The 21,447-nt window shown below is 35.4% G+C and overlaps 1 protein-coding gene across 1 annotated transcript in view; it reads right to left on the reverse strand.

Annotated features, from left to right (window-relative positions):
• Window positions 1-21,447, reverse strand: part of LOC150098213 (non-canonical pre-mRNAs endonuclease FASTKD5, mitochondrial-like) — a 185,178-nt gene that overhangs the window by 109,284 nt on the left and 54,447 nt on the right. The gene's annotated exons all lie outside the window — the stretch shown is intronic.

Raw genomic sequence — 21,447 nt, forward strand, 5'->3', positions numbered from 1 at the left:
ACCATTTAATACTACAGTTTTGAGAAGAGATTCATTTTCATATTATGGTAACTTACAAAAAGTATGTGAGTTGACTTAAAGATGCATTATAACAAACTGCAGAAAGGTCCAACTAAGGTTCCTTAGCAAAAATGCAATTTTAAATGACATTTACTAAAGCAAAACTTCCCAAAACTATTCCTTTGTTCCCAAGTGAGTTTATTATTATAGCTAATTGCATTTTATCTTTCTTTTGGACAGAAATAAATTTATATGGAGATGTTAGAGGAAAAACTGTATATCTGTATTGTTGTTGTTGTGGTTTATTTAAAATATATGATGTGACAGAAGAGGGAAGGGGTAACTGATGATACTGAGAAGAAAGATTCAGGAAGTTGCCAAAAAAAGTGTGATAGCATCTTAGGATTAGCCTTAAGAATAATCCTCCTTCTTTCACAACTTATAGCAACGTCAAGCAAATAAATGTATTTTGTAGTATTAAAGTTAAAACTGTTACACATCTATATAGGACCTTCAGAAATTTATATCACAGATTAAGGTCTTATTTCTGAAGCTGTTGAGGGTTAGAAATGTCATATAACACATGACTTACAGAGGGTATGTGAAACAGCTTCACTTGAATAGCAAATAATTACTTATTGGAAAAATGGATTACATCATACAGCTCAGGTAAATAAACATTCAAAATTGACATCACTGTCACTTGCACTATTTACCAATAATTGTCTGTACACTTCAGCAATTTACAACTGATACCAGAAGGTGAACCCTAATATCGGGTATGCCCACCTCTTTGGATTTGATCACCTCCTGCACCCTTTGAGGAGGGGGGGGGGGCTTTTGGAATTTGTCTCCATTCCTCTATCAAAGCAGCACTGAGGTCAGTGACAGATCAAGCTGCTCTGGACATGCTGCTCTGGACCTCAATCGCTGCTCCAGTTCATCCCACAGTTGTTCAACAGGTTGAGATCAGGACTCTGCGCAGGCCAGGGCAGTCATTTAACATCCATCTCTTCATGCCATTTCATAACAGCTGCAGCTTTGTAGCATGGGGCATTATTGTCTTGATAATAAAAGAGGTCCATTCTATAAAAACACCACAGTGTAGGCAGCACCTGATTATCCAGAATATCAAGGCACTGAGCTGTCTTCACGGAACCACAGACAATGACCAGTGGTCCCATTCCAAACCAACTGAATGCACCCCACACCATTACTCCTTCACCACCAATTGTTTGTTATAATGTTCTTCTTGTGTGCTGCTGCTCTTCCATGGAAACCCAGTAAATATAGTTCTTTTCATACAGTATTAGTGCTCACTAGTGGTGACTCATAAGAATTTGTAGTGGTGGGGCTGTAGCAATAAAAAAAAAAAAAATTTTAAAAAAAAATCAGTATGAATTGAAAAAAATTATATTATTTACTTGCTAAGTCAACTTATACACATAAATACAATTGAATGTAAAAAGAGAAACATCAATAGATAATTATCTATTTATATATTTAAATTCCATTCTTCATTCTGTTTGATATACAAATTTATTTATTATCTTATCATTAAAATTTGTCATATTTTTAATCATGTTTTTCTCTATACTTAACATGGCTAAAGCAGTGTTGATTTTTTGTGCCACTGAATTTCTTAAAAAAGTTTTAATTCTTTTGAGAGCTGAGAAACACCTTTCAGCAGAATATTTAATATATTTAACAGAATTCTTCTCTTTGTTCATTTCTACAAAGATATAAACTAAATGCTAGTAAATGCACAATATTTACCTATGATAACGACGACGACGTTAATTTGTGTTGTTTGTGCTTGTGTAGTAGCAACGTATCTTGGGCTGCAATGCTACCAGACCAAACTGCATGTTATCCCCACTAGGTAGAGGTTTGGTGCAGTGAATGCAGCACTAGCACTGAGTATACTAGCCAGTACTCATAGTCCTAGCACACACAGCACATTGACTATTGTAAAATACAACTATGCTATAAAATGAATTAATATTGAGTGGTATTATATTACAAACAAGAAAATAATGGTTTTCAGATAAATATATAAAATATTAAGAATGCCGATACCAAAACAGGAACTTTAATTTTATACTGGAGTAGCTGCAGCCCTTATGGATAAGCCGCCACTGATGCTCTGGAACTCATCATGGATGATCTGTGCTTAATTGTAGGCGGTTTTTGCATGCCACCTGTTTTAACATCTTACTGTCCCTGTCAATCATGTATGGGGACTGCCATTGGTATTTTCCTGCATTAGTGATGCCAAAATGCCTCCATTTGTTGATCACATTGCCAACCATTGATTCTGGATTCCCCAGCTGAGTAGCAATGGCCCATATGGACATGCCACCAATGTGACAGCTCACAATGACACCTCTCTCGAAATCAATGAGTTCATGTCGTGTTGCCTGTAATCAACTGCTATGATGAAATACTGCTTCCTACTATCTGTAAACTAGTTTTTATGTTATTAACAAACGTAGAATGTTCCATGACTTCAAATAACAGGCAGTGTCCAGACAATTATTGGTAGATAGTGTATTTGACTATGTAAAATGTAAATGTTTTTTAAAAAAACTGCTATATTTCAAAAAATTAAAAGAATCTGGAATACATACTAATATAATATATTAGTATGCAAAAAAATCACAAGTACATATTATGTACTTGTGATTTTTTTTGTTTGTTTTTTTATGTACTATCACTCACAAAAGGTTGTATATTAATAATCATGGATGGATTTTTGAACTTTTTAATGTGATTTTTTAGCCTCTCCCACTTTTTCTTTAATTGCCTGATAGCATTCTTCTAAAGTGCTTATTTTCCTTTTGTACGCTGTCGTTTTATATTCTTCTCTTACTTCTAATCTGAATTGGTTGAAGACAGCCCAATCAAAGTGACTCTTTTCATCACCTGACATGCTCAGGCTCTTAGCTAAGGTTGGGCAACCTATTGTAATACTCAGTGATAGGTTCTTTTTTCTCCTGTCTGCACTTCTGGAGTCTCCACAGGTTTGGACCCGCGCTTTTAACTTTGGAACACTGAGATATCAGGGTATCCTTGAATTTATTGTATTCCAAAGTGTCCCTCAGGATGGGAGAGGAATACAAAAAATTCTTGGCCCTTCCAATCAGTTTATTTCTAAGTATTATTAGAAGCTGAAAGTCTGACCAGTTTCCAATGTTCCTTAGCTCCTCTACAAACTTGAAGAAGGACAACACATCATCATGGTCCTCTCCAGAGAATTGAGGGATTATGAGGTGAGGCTTTACAGTTCTAAAAAATTCTACATCCCCCATCTTGTTAGTACCTAGTGGCTTCTGAGTTACTGCTGTTCACATTCATGGTTCTTAAAAAATTTTCTTACACTATATATATACATATACACTTTCTATTTATTTGCCTGTTCTTTATTTACAAAACTGTTCCAATCCACTATTATTACTTATTTTAACTACTGTGGATTTGATCCTGTCAACTGCGCCATCGTAAACGGTTGCTGTTTGTTTATATTTATATACTGTTATTCTTTAATACTAATTAGCAGTGCACGCTTTTTCTCTTGTAACCTTCCTTACTTATTCTACTGCGTACTATGTTTATCCACCTTCTGTATTTACTAGTCATATGCCTATGAACACAGGAAAATTTATTTTGTAAGACTGCACCATCCAATATATCAATAAGACTCAATAAAATGTCCGGTAGATCTCTCTCTCTCTTACTAGTGTAAATTCCTTCAACAAAGTTTACATAAACAGTCATGGTTCTTAAATAATTAAACTGCACTTTTAATGCCTTAGTTGTTTCCTGTTCACAAGTCAGAAACAGTGCAGTGTTTAGAAACAGTGCATTGTAAGATAAAGGATCAGGCAGCACTCTTTTAACAACTAATTAAAACACATTTATTTACATTAATATGAAATAGTGAAATATACATGAATCAAATGATAGGGAGATTGCTTTCTCTACCCATCTAAAAAAATGTTTAGCATAAATTAGAACCCTTTTACTTCAACACTAAATAATCTTTTTAACTCAAAAACTTATTTACTCTGTTTACAAATTCAATTTACTAGACTTCTAGTTTACTCGCAAAGAGGTTAGCTAATCTTCTTCTTCTTCCTTATACCCTCTTTTACCTTGCGGTTATAATTATAAGTTTGATATCAACTTCTAACATGCCAATTGACTCTCTTATGGACACTTCTTATTACTATTAAACTAATTCTTAACAGTCCATCTACAACATATTATAAGAGGAATGTACAAAAGTATGGAACTTACAAAGGCTCTGTATCGCACATTCAGTCAAAAGTCTTGCACAAAAAGTTCTATGGCAATTCTTTCATCTCAGGTCTCGAGCTTCCTCAGGAATGTCTGGCATCAGCAGTATCTTGTAGGGAAAATAGCAGGCTGTGGACTGCGACCTGTGGTACTTGTACAGCTCTGGCAAAAGGTTGTTCTCCCATGGTGAAAAGAAAAATCTTCCGAGCCAAGCTGCTTTGGGTAATTTCATCGGCTTTTCTCCTCTAGCTCAGGGCTGCTGTAATGCCTGGCTCCTCTATCTTGCCATTTCCAGTAGCACAAACTGCCGCCTCCAATAACTCTGAAACTGCCACCAACTCTCTCTCTTAACTGCCAGATGGGTTCCCTTTCTCTTCTCAGTGACTGGAAGTCCTCTCTTGAATACCAAATGGGTTCCTTCTCTCATTGGCTACTGGAAGCTCTCTCTTTCTGGAGACCTGGAAGCTCTCTGGTGGTGGTGACTGGAAGTCCCTATTGCTCGGCTCTGTCCCTTTTTATTACACCTTCTCCGAGAACTCGCATGATAGGTTGTAACCCCCTAAGAATTCAGCATGACTCTTTCATTTTCTTTTAAGTTCAACCCACTCTTTGTTCTCATCTGTACACTCTTTTTATCATAAGTTGCCGGCCATAAAAAATTCTGAAAGGTTCAAAAGTTGTTTGAACCTTTCAAACTAACTTTGGAGGTGTTTATGTGCAGAGCTTGTAAACACTTTCTCATACACACTAAATTGTAGACCTTTCTTATGCCCTCACAGAGAGCTATTAAACAACGTTCTGGTGGCAAAACATTGCCTTTGTTTTTTTGACATTCTAAAATATTCTTGTTAAAGGAGTAAATACAGTTAATTTCCATAGTTATTTACAATAATATCTAGTGCAAAATATACAGAGACAAACACAGTTTTTTTACATTCTCATTGGACTTGACCTCTGTAAAAATCGATGTAAAGCGCTTTGGTATTTTTAAGCTACATTGAATTTTACAACATGGTGCATTGTCAACAATTAATAAAACTCCAAATCGAGAGCTTTTTGCTTCATATATGTTTCCACTTCCAGTACAAAGCAATTATTGAACCATTCAGTAAATACAGCAGTTGTTATCCAGGACTATGTATTAGCCATCCAATGAACCAGTAGCTGTTTCAGATCTTTGCCTTTTAGAGCATGTGGTCTTAGAGATTGAGTTACTAGGAGGGGTTTCAACATTCAATCCCCTGATGCATTGCTACAAAGTAACAACATTACTCAATCTTTGCTTCTTTTAAATCTCCTTCTCAGACTTTGCGATGTATGTTCGACTAGGCATTTTCTTCCAAAACAATCCTGTTTCGTCAGCATTAAACACTTGATCAGGACGACATCCACCATCTTCAATAATTTTGACTAACTTCTCTTGAAAATTTTTGGCTGTTTCTTCATCTGCTGTGACCTCGCTTGTAATCTTCACATCATGAAAAGCATTCCTTTTTAAAAACCCGGTCAGCCATCCTTGCTAGCCGAAAATTCTTTATCAGCCTGGGAAGCTGAAGTAGATGCTCTAATTGCTTCATCTGTTAAAAATGAAAGGCATTTTATTTAATTAAATAACCACTTATAGGAATTATTCTTTGAGTTAATTCTTCAATCCAAATTGCAAGCGCTCATTCCATTTTTTCTAATAAAGCATCTCTTGAGTACGATGATAATTTGACACTTAGTTTTGTGCCAGAAATGACAGATTTTCTTATTGTGACTTCATTCTTTTTAATTGCTCTTAGAGTAGATTCGCCTAAATTAAAATGTTTACCAATCGCCATAGATCCATCTCCTTTTGTTAAGCGATCTAAAATTGCAATTTTCATTTCCAAAGAAATTGCTTTTCTTTGGTGCTTTTTTTTTTTTCTCCATTGGGCCAAATTAAATCTTTAAAACAAAAATTCGCAAAATTTAGACTTACGATAACGAAAAGACAATTGCAAACTTACTCACATGCAAAATTAAACTGCACGGACACTTGCTGCTTACACGTTAATCACGTTACATCAGAATGTGCTGCAACATGCTGTTCATTATGTAAAACAGTACATAACTTTTGAAGTTATGCACCGCATAACTCCAAAACTGCATAAAAAAGAGACCAGAGTGTACTTTAATTTTAAGTGCTTTGGAGAAATGTATTTTTCCATATATTTATATGGTCATTCAAAGTACCTTGAATGATTCTGTGTTTAATAGTTCCTTCATAATTTAGCCTGTGTTCAATGTGCCTAACTGATAATTTTTTTTTTAATCTGTTCCAGTTTATTTCCTTCCATTTCTAAGTTAAGTTCTCCATTTCTGCCTATTGCCATTATTTTGATTTTACTAAAATTTATCTATAGTGCAGAGTCATTGCTATTTTTATGTAGGTTTTCAATATCATATACAGGTAACCCTCTTATAACGTGGATGTTAGGTTCCATAGAAATGCCGCATTATAAAAATCGCATTATACGAGACTTAGATCACATAGAAAAAGTAGGGTTAGGTTCCGAAATCGTTTTTTTTTTTTAAATTATATAAAGAATGACATATCCAACAAAAACAATATTTTTATTTAATTCAGGTAATTCATGTAAGTTAAGAAAACATAAACTATGACAAATACCTAGTATAAAATTATAAAAATTACAAATTGTACATAAATTTCATTGCACATAATGCATAAATGTTTTGGACACAATAAAATAAAGTGCATATTTTAATCATCATCACTGTCTTCAGAAATAACATTTCGTAGATGTTCTTTAAGTGGCCAGAGGTCGTCACCACTTGAAATCTCTTGGACATCATTTGTATAATTCTCATTGCATACTTTGGCTGGTTTAGTCATCAAGAAGTCAGTAATAAGACTTTGCTTTCCACTATGTTGCAATTTTTTATTAAGTTCATAATATGGCGCTAAAAAAATCCAATTGTCTCGTGAATTTTCCCGGGCGCTCCATTGAGGCATCATTATCTGTAAAATAACTTCCTAACTTTCTTGCCAAGTCCAATCCTTCTGCTAATTTCTTTAAACTGAATTCTTTAACGGATTCATCACAATCAGAATCTTTGGCAGAACTTTCCCCGCCATTTGGTTCGCCATCATCTATTACTTGTACAGTTCCTCATTTAAATCTGTTTCTCCATCAATTAATTCACTAATTTCGTTTTCAACCATATCGCAAAAGCCCTCTCCACCAAAAATGTGTGCGACGTTTATTATACGACGTAGCTCGGCATCCACTGGAGGTACAAAATTTTGTTCCATTACAGCTTCAGACCATATTTTTTTCCAGCAAGCATTCAGCGTAGAGGGTTGTAATTCCTTAATGGACAGAGAAATAATTTTTACACAATTCAATATTAAAAACTCTTTCCACGCTTGAGGCAGTGTCATGTTTGGATTAGATTCCATTTTTTCCAAAATTAATTGAAATGTTCGCAGAATATAACATGACTTAAATGTTGATATTATTCCTTGGTCGAGTGGTTGAATAAGTGAAGTAGTATTAGGCAGCAAAAAAGTTATTTTAATATTCGGATGGCTTAAATTTGTTGGGTGGCCTGGTGCGTTATCTAAAATAAGTAGAATTTTGAAATCCATATTCTTTTTCTTTGTGTAACTTTCTACATTGGGTACAAAACACTTGAAAAACCAATTTTCAAACATGCTAGCTGTAACCCATGCCTTTTTGTTGGCCCGCTAATAAACAGGTAGGATGGATTGTCGAGCCCTTTCGTCACACGAGGATTTGCAGATTGGTTAATAAACATTGGTTTTGTCATGTAAGGACCTGATGCATTACTACAAAACAGTAGAATAATTCTATCTTTGGAAACTTTGAATCCAGGAGCTGATCTTTCATTTTTCAAAATATAGGTGCATTTTCGCATTTTTTCCCAATATAATCCAGATTCATCCGCATTGAACACCTGGTTTGCACTGTAACCACCTTCTTTAATAATTTTTAAAAGTTCTGCTGGGTATTTCCGGGCAGCTTCAACATCTGCTGATGCTAATTCTCCCTGAATTTTAAGATTATACAAAGAAAACCACTTTTTAACGTTTTCGAACCAATCCTTACTGGCAGAAAATCCATGCTGAGAGATTTCTTCTGAAGAATCTTGATCAAGTTCTTTTAAATGTTTATAAACTTTGAGAGCTTTTTGCTTAATAAGGTGTCCATCCAAAGGAATTTTCTTTTGAGTGCAATCTTCTATCAATATTTAAAGTTTTCGAACCAATCCTTACTGGCAGAAAATCCATGCTGAGAGATTTCTTCTGAAGAATCTTGATCAAGTTCTTTTAAATGTTTATAAACTTTGAGAGCTTGCTTTTTGCTTAATAAGGTGTCCATCCAAAGAAATTTTCTTTTGAGTGCAATCTTCTATCCAAATCATTAAAGATTTCTCCATTTTTTCTATTAGAATATCGCAAACACAAGCAACGCACTTTGCACTTACCAACCCAGCAATAACACTTTCTCGGATTTTATGTTCATTTTGTTTGATTGTTCAAATTGTTGATTCATTTAAATTCAGAGTCCTTGCAACAACTCCTGGTTTTTCTCCAATTTTCAACCGATCCAAGATTTTAATTTTTTCTTCGAGAGAAATGAATTTCCTCTTCAATGTTGGTTTTTTCCCTTTCATTGCAGTTTTAGTGGCCATTACAATAAAAATAAACTTTTACATTAAAAAAAAAAAAGCATTACATATGTAATGCTTTTTTTTTAGAATAGAAGATTGCACTTTGTGTTATTCTCTGCTTGAGAATAACACACTTATGATTTTAAATGCACTTTCCTGGCAGAAAACAAAGACAATTTTCAACAGTAAACACTTTATACAGAAATCCGAGATGGCGAACCTGTGGCACATCTGCGAATTTTGCTGGCACATCAATGATTTACTGGTGATATCCTTTTATACACTTATAAATTATTCAAGTTTTTTTTAATTGTTACAATACGTACAGCTGAATTTTGTTTTACACAAGACAGCAGTTATAAAGACGTGCATATGATTGGTGCGGTAGTAACAAAAGATCGAGCGACCCAAAGATAAAAGCAACCGACAAGTGTTGAGTTGAAATGCTAATTCTCTTCAATTGAATTTCATAACATCTGAAACTGTCATAACAACATTCACTATTAGTTTTAACACATTCACAACAGGGTGTCATTTATCGTTCTGATGGAACTTCTCATTACTGACTGGCTCAACTCACACAAACATTTCAACGTTTGAGGTGGCAGGGGAACTCACACATTCATTATATGGCAGTTTCAATTCTTGGTAGTCTTTTATTTTAAGTTAGCCTTTGTGATCTGTCATAAAGACACCGAGAATTTCATATGCAATAAAAAAACACTTATTTCATAATTGAAAAATTGGACAAGAGTTTTTAGTTAGATACTGTGTTTTGGAGCAATATATGGTTTTGTTTAAGTCTATACAGCAGAGTTTCTGTGAAAGGGGACATGTTATTTATTAGTTAGCGCCGTTTTTATTCCATCTGTCTCTAATTGCACTGTTTGTTGAGAATGACACAGACTGCAAAAGCCTCTGTGTACAGTATCTTATTCAGTGATACAATAAAACTAAATTCGATACTTTTAACTACTTGCATGACATGGGCAGACATAAATTTAACAAAGATAAAATTCGATTTTTAAGTCCTGCAGTGAAAAATTAAAAAAAAAAATAAAAAAAATAAAGAGTTACTAGATATTGTAGATCACGTTATATCAAAACCCCGCGTTGAACAAGGGATACTACAATTTGTAGACAGCGTTATACGAGGGTTAACTGTACTTTAAGTTTTTCTTATTATCTGTAAATAATACTAAATCATATGCATATTTTATATGGTGAAAATTCTGTTCATTCACAGTCATTCCCATGTTTTCCGGAATAGTCTCTTTTACTAGTTCTCCAAGGCACAGGTTAAACAAATAAGGTGAAAGCAGACATCATCCTTGCATGACACCTCTCTCAAATGGTATTGCAGAAGTTTCAACTGCTCCAAATTTTATTGTTGCCATAGTATTTTTATCATATAAGAGGATGATATTAAGTATTAAAATTAAAATTAATTGTTAAATTAACAAACATATGTAAATTTGAGATATATTACAGATAAAAAAAAGGGACCAGGAAGAGATCCCCTCTGCATCATGGGCTCTCTAACATATGCCTTAACCTTCATATATATATATATATATATTACAAAAAAATGCTATAATATAATTAAGATTCATTCCACAAGTATTATTTTTCATAATAAAATAGCATGTTAGCACCTTTAAATATTTAACAAATTTCATCCATTCACTCACTCACTCACCTGTCTAAAAAATAGTACAGGAATTTTGCTAAAAACAATAAATTTCTTGTACTATTCCAGTTTAAAGACTATATAACATTCTAAAAAAAAAAGTATACATATATATATATATATATATATATATATATATATATTTTTTTTTTTCTTCAGAATTCATTTTTACTCGGTTAGAATATTATTCAAAAAACTTTAATGACTGTTGCCGAGAGATAAAAAGATGACATGGCTTATTTTAAAAGATACTACTAGTTTACTAGTTAACAAGTTTCGTTGAATAGATCAACATCTTCAGGTATCACAATCAAAGAAATATATAAAGAATTACAGACTTAAAATTGTAATAACAGAACAAGTACAAAAAGACAGTAGCGTGTTTGAAAACAAAATGCGAGCTTGAGTTCCAAACAAACGTATACTACGTTTGTTTGACTACTGTGCACTGGCTCTAGTCCTATAACAGGACTAGAGCCAGAGCTCTCTCTAGCCACGTTCTCTTCATTTAACTCAGACGAAGGCCGCCAACACATTGTGAACTGGACTCAAACTACTAACATCCATGTGTGCTATGATGAGCTTGAAAGAAAGAATCTAGAGAAATTTCCCTAGATTCTTCTCACATCAACAACAGCCTAAGTTTCAATCTCTCTGATACACATGTTGCCTCTATTCAGTATTGGCGCACTCGCGACAGTGCGTAGTATATGTTTGTTTGGAACTCAAGCTCGCATTTTGTTTTCAAACACGCTACTGTCTCTTTTACTTGTTCTGTTATTACAATTTTAAGTCTGTAATTCTTTATATATTTCTTTGATTGTGATACCTGAAGATGTTGATCTATTCAACAAAACTTGTCATTAGTAGTATCTTTTAAAATAAACCATGTCATCTTTTTATCTCTCAGTAACAGTCATAAAAGTTTTTTGAATATATATATATATATATACACACACACTGTATATAAAATGATGTAACTGATTTACTCAGCTGAGTTATTTAAGCAGATTAAATAACTGGAAGCTGAGAGATAAAATAGAAACTCTCTTTTTTATTTAATTAAAGGGCAGAACTAGTTTCATCTTCTTAGAAGACTTCATCAGGTGCTTTACACGAAAAGAGAAATACAAACAAATTGCAAGAGAAAAGCTATAAATTAAATTGCTAACATATTACTAACATTTGAAGGCATTCTGGATACCACTGTATTGTTGAGAAAATACGTGTGGTCATGATATCTAAAGCTGAATAGCAGTACATTGACAATCATAGAGATTATAGCTGAGGTAAGTGTTAAGATGTAATGGAGTGAGGATGATTTACTTAGATTCCACAATTCTTCTCTCAAGTTTGTCACAGCATCTAAAGATGTTCTCTGATTTGTTCCAGATGACTGGATGAATGATAGGATTTTCATCATTAGGGTCAACAGAATTAAGGATGTGATTAGATAGTGCACTAACTCTAGTTCTGCCATACGTTATGCTTCCCATATGTTCTTCTAGACATAATTCAATGGATTTTTCAGTATGGCCAAAATAGGGTATGTTGTAGTTGCACCAAAGACAGAAAATGCCAGGATATTTTGTTATGAAGTTATTATGTTTTTGTTTAAGTGTACTGAGTAAGGAACAAAGCTTAGGAAGGAGTGAAAAAAGTCTGGATTTTAAATTTCTTGAGAACTTTAGCTAACTTAGGAGAAACAGAGCTGATATATGATGGAGATATAAAGCCTTATACATCATTCCTATCTTCAATATAGCAAGATGAAGGTGGATTAGATAATAATTTTCTGTCTGTTTAAAATAACCAGTTTTCTGAAACTTTGTAAGAAGAAACTGTAGTTCTTTGTTGATATCCTCTTCTTCATATAGGAGGGAGTGAGCACATTTACCTAATGCAGAGATAATGTGAAGTTTTTGAAGTGGATAATGATGGGATTCTGCATGAATTGGTGTGAATGGGTTTTCTATAAATGGAGATTTTTAATTTTTTAGATATAAGAGTCAGCTTGACATCCAGGAATGGGAGAGAGCCATCAACTTCTAATTCTGATGTAAATTGTATTTCTCGATGTTGACTGTTGAGATGGTTTAGGAACTCCTTTAAGGAATCATTTCTACAACTCCAGATCAAGAAAATATCATGTATATATATCTCTTCCATAACCTAGGTTTTACTGGGAATGAAGCTTTCCTCAAATGTTTTCTAAGTATAAATTTGCTAGTATGGGAGATAAAGGATTGTCCACGGAACAAGCCATAGTTCTGTTTGTAAATAGCATCTTTAAAAAGAAAATAATCAGAATTAATGCAATGGATCAGTAGAGACATAACTTTTTTTGATAATATATCCTTTAAAATAGTTAGAACTTCCTCTGTAGGCACATTAGTAAAGATGCAAATGAAAACAAAACTAGCCCTAATTTCATCTTTTTGAATATGTTAGTCTTTTACACTTGAAACAAAATCTCAGAATTCTTAAGGAAAGAGGAGGTCTAGCCTGAAAAACATTTCTGAGTTTTGGCCAAATATTTAGAGAACTTATATGTAGGAGAATCAATGCCTTCTACAGTGGATCTTAGTGGAGTATTTTCCTTGTAAATTTTTGGCAAGCCATATATATAATCAGGGGATCAAAGGATGAAGTAATGAAGAGACAAAAAATTCTGTAGAGGTTCTCAGAAGGTTGTTGGTACAGTTATGAAGTTCATGGGTTGGACCTCTGTCAAGAATGGAGTAAGTATCTGTTTGTAGTAATCGTAACATTTTGTTATTATATTGCTCAGGATGACAGTCAAGTTACCTTTATCTGCAGAAAGAATTATTATCTCTTTATTTTGCTATAGTTTTTTTTTACTATTTGATGTTCTGCAAGAGAGACATTATCTGTAGGAGGTTTTGCATTATCAATTATGAGAATGGATTCCATAAAAAGTAAATTAGATTATTTTCCTTGTTCTAGCTTTAGAGCTTTGAATTTTTTTAATTGATTTAATTTTGTTGGTATTCTGAATCTTGGAAGCTTTTAAGTTGATCGTATCTTTAATACGTTGCCAAGTATCAATGTCTAAAGTTTGTTCAATTGCAGCAGTTAAAGAAGCTTTAAGGGAAAATAAATGTGCTAAGGTATACAATGTATCAAAATTTCTCTCATTAAGAAGTTCTTTTTTTTGCTCTATTCTTTTTGCCCATTCTGTTTTAATGTTTTCCTTTAAGAAAATGAATCTTGGAATAAGGTCATGGAATTTACAACATTTGAGAAATACTAACCTGTTGATGTTTAGACCAATTCTCAGCAAAGTCTTCTCTAAGTCTCTTATGCTTTTGTAGGTTGCCTCATCAATAAAGGCTAGAAATATGATGTAACTGAAATACTTGACTGAGGGACATATTTAAAGTATATTAAATGACTGGTAGTTAACCCAGTCACTGGGGAGGGCAAGTTAGCCCATCTCAGTGGTGGTTCCAAGCTCAGACAAATGGGGAGGGTTGGCATCAGGAAGGGCATCTGGCCGTAAAAAAAACATGCCAAAACCAGGGATGAAATGTTGAATAACAGAGAAAGGACAATGGCTAGGCATCCCCCCATAAGCGACATGCAGTTCTGTTGCCCGAGGACTATAAGAAGTGGGCTTGGGCTACTGAACCAAGGATGGGTTCGGCTAAAGAAGCGAGTCCAACAGAAAGAGAGTGTGTGTAAAGTAAGAATCGGGTCACTGAATGTGGGTACAATGAATGAGAAGGGTAGGGAGATAGTAGACATGATGAGAAGAAGGAAGCTGAAGATCTTGTGCATGCAGGAGACAAGGTGGAAGGGCAATAAAGCAAAGGAGCTGGCAGAAGGATATAAACTGTTTTACAGCAGGGTGAATGAGACTTGAAGAAATGGAGTTGGAATCATCATCGAAAAGGAGCTGAGGGGTGGAGTCTGCGAGTGTGCCAGAAGAACGATCGGATTATGAGTGTTAAACTTGAGATTGGAGGAGGCGTGGCTGAGATAGTGTGTGGATACACTCCACAAGTAAGTTGTGATGAGGAGGAGAAAGAGGCATTCTGGAGAGAACTAGATCAGGTAGTAATGGGAATCCCTGATGGTGAGAGAGTGATCATCGAAGCAGACCTGAATGGGCATGTAGGAAGGCGACGAAGTGGTGAAGAAAGGGTGCACTGGGATTGGAGTAGTGGTGAAAGAAATGAAGAAGGTAAAAGAATCGTAGGGCATGGTGTGGCCTTCGACCTGGCTATAGCTAACATGTGGTTTAAGAAGAGAGTTGGACACCTGATAACTTATAAGAGCGGAGATAGGATGAGTCAGATTGACTATATTATATGCAGAAGGAAACATCTGAAGGTGAAAAACTGTAAAGTGATTAACGGAGAAAGTGTAGTGGCAGAGCACAGGTTGGTTGTGATAGACTGTGATATAAAAGGGGAAAAGAAGAATAGATGGAAGTGGCGGAAAGATAGAAAATAAAGTGGTGGAAATTGGAAGAGGAAGGTTCAAGGAATGAGTTTAAAGAAAAAGTATTGGAAGGAATGAAGTTACCAGAGGATGTGGAAGAATGGTGGGATGTAAATAGTCGGAATATTAGAAAAATTGGAGAAGAAGTGCTCAGTATAACATCAGGAAAGGGGCTGCCCGAGGATAAGGAGGTGCAGTTGGAGATTAGGGAAAAGAAAGAGGCAAAGAAAAAATGGGACATGACTGGAATCAGAGCCGACATGACGGCATATAGATTAGCAAAGAAAAGTGCAAAGAGAGCTGTGGCAAGGGCAAAAGCGAGTGCAGTTGAAGAGGTTTATGAAGTATTGGAGAGAAATGGTGGTGAAACTCAGTTGTTCAGAATAGCGAATGCTAGAGATAAGGCCTCGAAAGACATAACATCAGTTAAGCAGATAAAGAATGCCACAGGAGTATTACTACAAGAGGAAGACAAAATCAGAGGAAGATGGGAAGAATATTTTTATAATCTACTAAATGAGAAGAATCCAAGGTGTGAGGATGGAGAGGCAAACGAAGAGAGAAAGTGTGTTGGGCACTGAGAAAAATGAAGAATGGAAAGGCTGTGGGGGAGGACCAGATACCTGGAGAAGTGTGGAGAAGCTTGGGCAGCAAGGGCATAGACATGTTATGGGATCTGATGAGGAAAATAGCCCAACAGGAAAAGATACCAGAGGAATGGAGGAAAAGCATTCTCATCCCAATCTATAAGGGAAAAGGAGATGTTCAAGATTGTGGCAACTATAGAGGGATCAAGCTGATGTCACACATGTTGAAGATATGGGAAAGAGTAATTGAAGGAAGGATATGGCAGGAAACAAAAATTGGTGAGGAGCAGTTTGGATTTATGCCAGGAAGAGGGACAACAGATGCAATATTTGCGCTAAGGCAATTGATGGAGAAATATAGGCAGATGCAGGCGGAGCTACATGTGGTGTTTATAGACCTGGAAAAGGCGTATGACAGAGTGGCCAGACAGGAGGTATAAAGGTGTATGAGGAAGAAGGGGTGTCGGAAAAGTACGTGAGGTTGGTGCAGGAGATGCATGAGGGAATGAAAACTTGGGTCAGGTTTAATGTCGGCATGACAGAGGGGTTCCCCATTGTCATAGGGCTCCATTAGGGATTAACTCTGAGCCCCTACCTCTTTGATCTGGTTATGGATGTACTAGTGGAGGACTTCAAGAAGGAGGCGCCAGGGAGCATGATGTTTGCCGATGATATTGTTCTCTGCAAATCATCCCGAGAGAAGCTTGAAAAGACCCTGGAAGAGTGGAGAAAGGTAAGGTATTGGAGGAGAGAGGCATGAAAATTAACTGGGTAAAGACCGAATATATGTCAACGGGGAGTGACGAGGATATGATCATACGACTCCAGGATGAACAGTTAACTTCAGGGAAGAAATTCAAGTACCTTGGGTTGGTCATCGAGAGGAATGGTGACCTGGATGAGGAAATACAGCACCGAATAACATGCAGCTGGATGAACTGGAGGAAGATGAGTGGGGTCCTGTGCGACAAGAGAGTAGTGAGGCTGGCGATGCTCCATGGCATGGAGACGTGGCCTATAACAAACTTTTGGACATAAGGAACAAAGGCACAGGAGAGGAAGATGGAGGTGGTGGAGATGCAGATGTTGAGATGGATGAGTGGGGTGACAAAGAAGGACAGGATAAGGAATGACTACATCAGAGGGACGATCAAGGTGGGAACGATCGGTAAGAAGGTATAAGAAAGCAGGCTGAGGTGGTTTGGTCATGAGAAGGAGTGAGGAGTATGTTGGTAAACGAGTGGAGTGTATGGAGTTGGAGGGAAGGAGGAAAAGAGGCAGGCCCAAACTCAGATGGAGGGATAAGATGGCAGAGGATCTTAGGGAGAAAGGATGGAGTCGGGAAGATGCCCTGGACCAGAGAATCTGGAAGAAGAAGATTACAGATGGGAACGCCAACCCCGTTTAACATGGGATAAGGCATAGCGAAAGAAGAAGAAGAAATGACTGGTAGTTGAGAGATAAAAATAGAAAAACTTTTTGTATTTAATTAAAGTGCACAACTAGTTTTGTCTTCTTAGAAGCTTCATCGCTTCAGGTGCATTACATGAATGTTTTTTTTTTCTTTTTTCATGTAATGAATGTATTATATGTAAATTATATGTATTACTTTAATGAAAAACAAATGAATGTATTTTTTGTATTTCCCTTTTCATGTAATGCACCCAATGAAGTCGTCTAAAAAGACAAAACTAGTTGTGCACTTGAATTCAATAAAAAATAATGTTTCTATTTTTCTCTCTCAGCTTCCATTCATTTAATCTACTTCAAAAAAAAAAAAATATATATATATTAATTTTATAATTCTCTAAGAGCCTGTGTAGCTCAGTGGATGTGGCGTTTGCACACCACCGCGCTTGGCCACACGAAGGAAGACTTGGTTTCGAGTCTAGTCGGCGACTAGAGGAAATTTTTCTAAGCCTTTTTTCGACCGGTTCCCGAGTTAGTCGATCTCTGGCACGGGCAAGCAGGTTTTTCCTCCCGGAAACTCGGGTTTTTCGTCCTGTAAACTCAAGAAAATCGACCGTAGAACCCACATTATTTCAGACATTAAAAAAATATATATTGTGTTAGGGTTAGGGATCACGAGATGGCGGCACATTTGAGCCGTCTCTCTTCACTGCGTACCGCGTAATTAGTGATAGCCTTGGGCCATCTGTCTCTGATTGGGTACCAGTGGAGATTGAACTGCCCACTCAGTCTCCAAAAGTTAGATAGGGCTAAATGGCCTCGCCTACTCCCGTATACGGGAATAAAAAGGCGTTAGCTGATTTTTTTTTTTTTTAATTCTCTAATGGTTTTATATACCATTCTGTAGATTTCTTTGGGAGAGTTTTCCAAATCACAAAAATATTTACTGCATCAAAATTAACTGAAAATGGAAAAAAGTGGAAAATGATTTAACAATGAACATATGATGACATATACTTAACAGGAATTACTACATTTAACATAATACAACATTATGTATATTGTTTTCAAGGTCTGAGTGTGCAAAATTTTTGATGAATCATGACCAAACTTTATGCAGGATGATGCCGTAGTTTTTATTGCACTGCACACTGGGATTTCTGAAGCTGCCTTGAATTTTCTGATAAAGCAGTTATGGTCTATATGTGGCATCTGTGTTTTCCACCATAGTACACAATAACCTTTGCTGGTTGTATAATAAGCTATTCCAGATTTGTGTTTTCACTTCTTTAACACAACTTAATGTCTTCTGATAGGCAGACCCCTCTCTCTCTCTCTCTGGACCATCTTGTTTGTTCTACATAGCATATTCCACATGAGCGGTGAACTCGAGGGTCAGATGACAATGATTTAGGAGGATGCAAGAATCCTGGGAGGATATACTTTTTTGGACATAAGGAAGTTACTGCACCTTTGTATTTTCTGCTTATCTGTCATTACTTGGGGGGGGGGGGTCACTGTTGATAGTCTTACATGTATATCCTTTTTTAGAGAGAGTATGACTGAGATATTTCAGCTCTTGATTCGTTTTCTTCATGTTGCTAGAGATGTTGTATGCTCTATCTCTTAGCATTTAAATTATTCCTATATTTCACATTGGGTGCTGATAGTGAGATATGGCATGGAAGTAACTTCCAGTGTGTATAGGCTTGCTGATGTCAAATAATAGTTTGTACTCTTCAGAGACCTCTACAATTATGTCAAGAAATGGTAAGATACTTTGTTTTGAAGTTCAAGAGTGAAATGTATGTGCAGATGTAGGCTGTTCAGGCAGTCTGAATTCTTCTAGTTGAACGTGGCCAGATGATTAAAATATCATCTTCATAACGTAAACATACTTTGCATCAGTGATTACAGTTTTTCTATAACTTTCTTTTTCAATGATTCCATAAACAGATTGGCTAGAAGCAAAGTGGAGGTGCACTCATAGCAAGACCTTCCTTTTGTTCACAGCATTTTTATTGCAAATGAAAGTTTTTTGTATGCAATGTTTGAACAATTGGATGATGTTCAACGGAAAAAAAATATTTTGTAGTATCTCTGAAGTTTCTTTGCAACAGCAGCATCATAATTAGAAAAGCAAACAAAGGTAATGCCACAGTGGTGATTTATTTTTGATTTATTCTTGGATGCAGAGAAACAGACATCTACTTACTAGACAACAATAATAACTACTTCTTCTTTTCAGCCATTTTCTGTCCACTTCTGGGCAAAGGCCTCCTCCAGTTCTTTCCACCTTTCACTGTTCTTAGTAATGGTTGACCAATTTTCCCCAACAAAATTTAACAATTCATCACTCCACCTTCTTTTAGGATGTCCTCGTTTCCCTTCTTTTGGAATCCAGTTCGTTAGTATGGTGGTCCATTGCTCATCTTCTCTTCTGGATAGATGTCTGGCCAATTTCCATTTTAGTCGCTTATGGTGAAGAATGATGTCAGTGATGTGAGTCTGACTTCTTATCCAGGTGTTTCGCTTCTTATCTTTTAATGTGATGTCTAGCATCAACCTCTCATTTTTTTTTTGAGTTGATGTTAGTTTATCTGCCAGTGCTTTTGTTAGCAACCAGGTTTCACAACCATATGAGATGACTGAAAGTATACATTGGTTAAATGTCTTCCTTTTTAAACAGAGTGGGACATCATTGTTTTGAAAAATGCTTTTCAATTTTCTGAATGCACTCCAGGCAGGTTGAACTCTCCTATTTATTTCCTTTTGGAGTCCACAGTTTAGATCAGTGTTTCTCAAACTTTTTTCGACTACGGAACACTTCACAAATCCTGAAATTATGATGGAACACCTTGGTTATTTTGTAATGTATAAATTAATAATTAATTGGTAATTAGATGATTTTTATTCTTAATTAATAATTGATAATTATTGATTAATAATTAATCAAACATCAATTAAACCATCATTAAATTAATTTGTGCTGACAAATTAATTTAAAAATGACAAATTCCAGAACTTCTCGCGGAACACCTATTCACCTTCTGCGGAACACTGGTTTAGATCAATGAGATGACCTAAGTATGTATATGAAGAGACTCTTTCCAAGAAATTGTTTTCTATTATTATGTTTTTTGGTGTGATAAAATGATTAAACATAATTTTAGTTTTTTCTGTTTATTTTTAGACTGACTTTTCTGCTTTCATGATATAGGTTTCTATCACTATATTAAGGTCTTCTGGAGTGTTTGCAAAAATTATACAATCTGTATATCTTAAGTGTGTTGAGTTTCTGTTATTAATTTTTATAGCAAGGTTTGTCCAGTTTACATTATTAAATATTTCTTAAAGGGCTGCTGTAAAGATTTTGGGTGATAGAGAGTCTCCTTGTCGGACACCTTTTTCAATTGATATTTTATTGCCACTCATGTGAAGTTGGATTGTTGCTGTTGCAGTGTGGTATGTTGCCTGGAGGAGGACCATATATTCTCCAGGATATTTACTACTACTTAGTAAATAACATCAATATCTACTGTTGATTAGGCTCATATTGTCCAATATGGCATATACACAAAACCCTCATCAACTGGATTCACTTCCAAACATCCATTAGTTGCAAATATTGACAGAGCACTGAAGCACCTTGGAGATTTATTGTAGATGTTAGATATTCACTTATTCCAATCTCTTAAATCATCTATCACAGCTAGCAGCAATGAACACAGGAATTTCAATGAAAAAAAATTAATAAATTAGTGACAGAACCATGGGATCTTTTAGCATGCCATTTATTGGTTTACAAATGAACCCAGGGAAGAAACTTTAGAACTGCTACAAAATCTGTTTTCACTCAATGCTGTTCAAATATTTTGCTCTATATTTTGCAAATATTTTGCTATATTCCACTGTTCAAATATTTCAAGATTATTATATGAGACCAGCAGAGACAGAAGAGCAATAACAAATATTCATGATGAATGCAATCAGGATTACATATTAATATTAGAGATAAAAAAAAAAAATCCATCAGTGACTTGGAATGCATAAAGGCAGCTGGGATATATGATATTTGATCAAAAATGCTCAGATATGAAAATGGTGGTATGGAAGTTTGGCAGCAGTTGTACTATATAATTGAGAAATCCTACTCAGAATGTAGAATTCTGGATGATTGGAGTTGACCTCTCAGTATCCATCAATAAAATTGAAGGTAAAAATTAATGAGCAATTTTCCTACTGAGTGTTCCAGGTAAGATTTATTCAAAGCAAACAAGACAAATGGCTAAGAAAATAGTGGAAGAGAAACTT

The sequence above is a fragment of the Typopeltis vanoorti genome, chromosome 16 (assembly GCF_054136105.1).
Source record: "Typopeltis vanoorti isolate ZY-2024b chromosome 16, IOZ_Tvanoo_1.0, whole genome shotgun sequence".
In the NCBI taxonomy this organism is placed as follows: domain Eukaryota; kingdom Metazoa; phylum Arthropoda; class Arachnida; order Uropygi; family Thelyphonidae; genus Typopeltis; species Typopeltis vanoorti.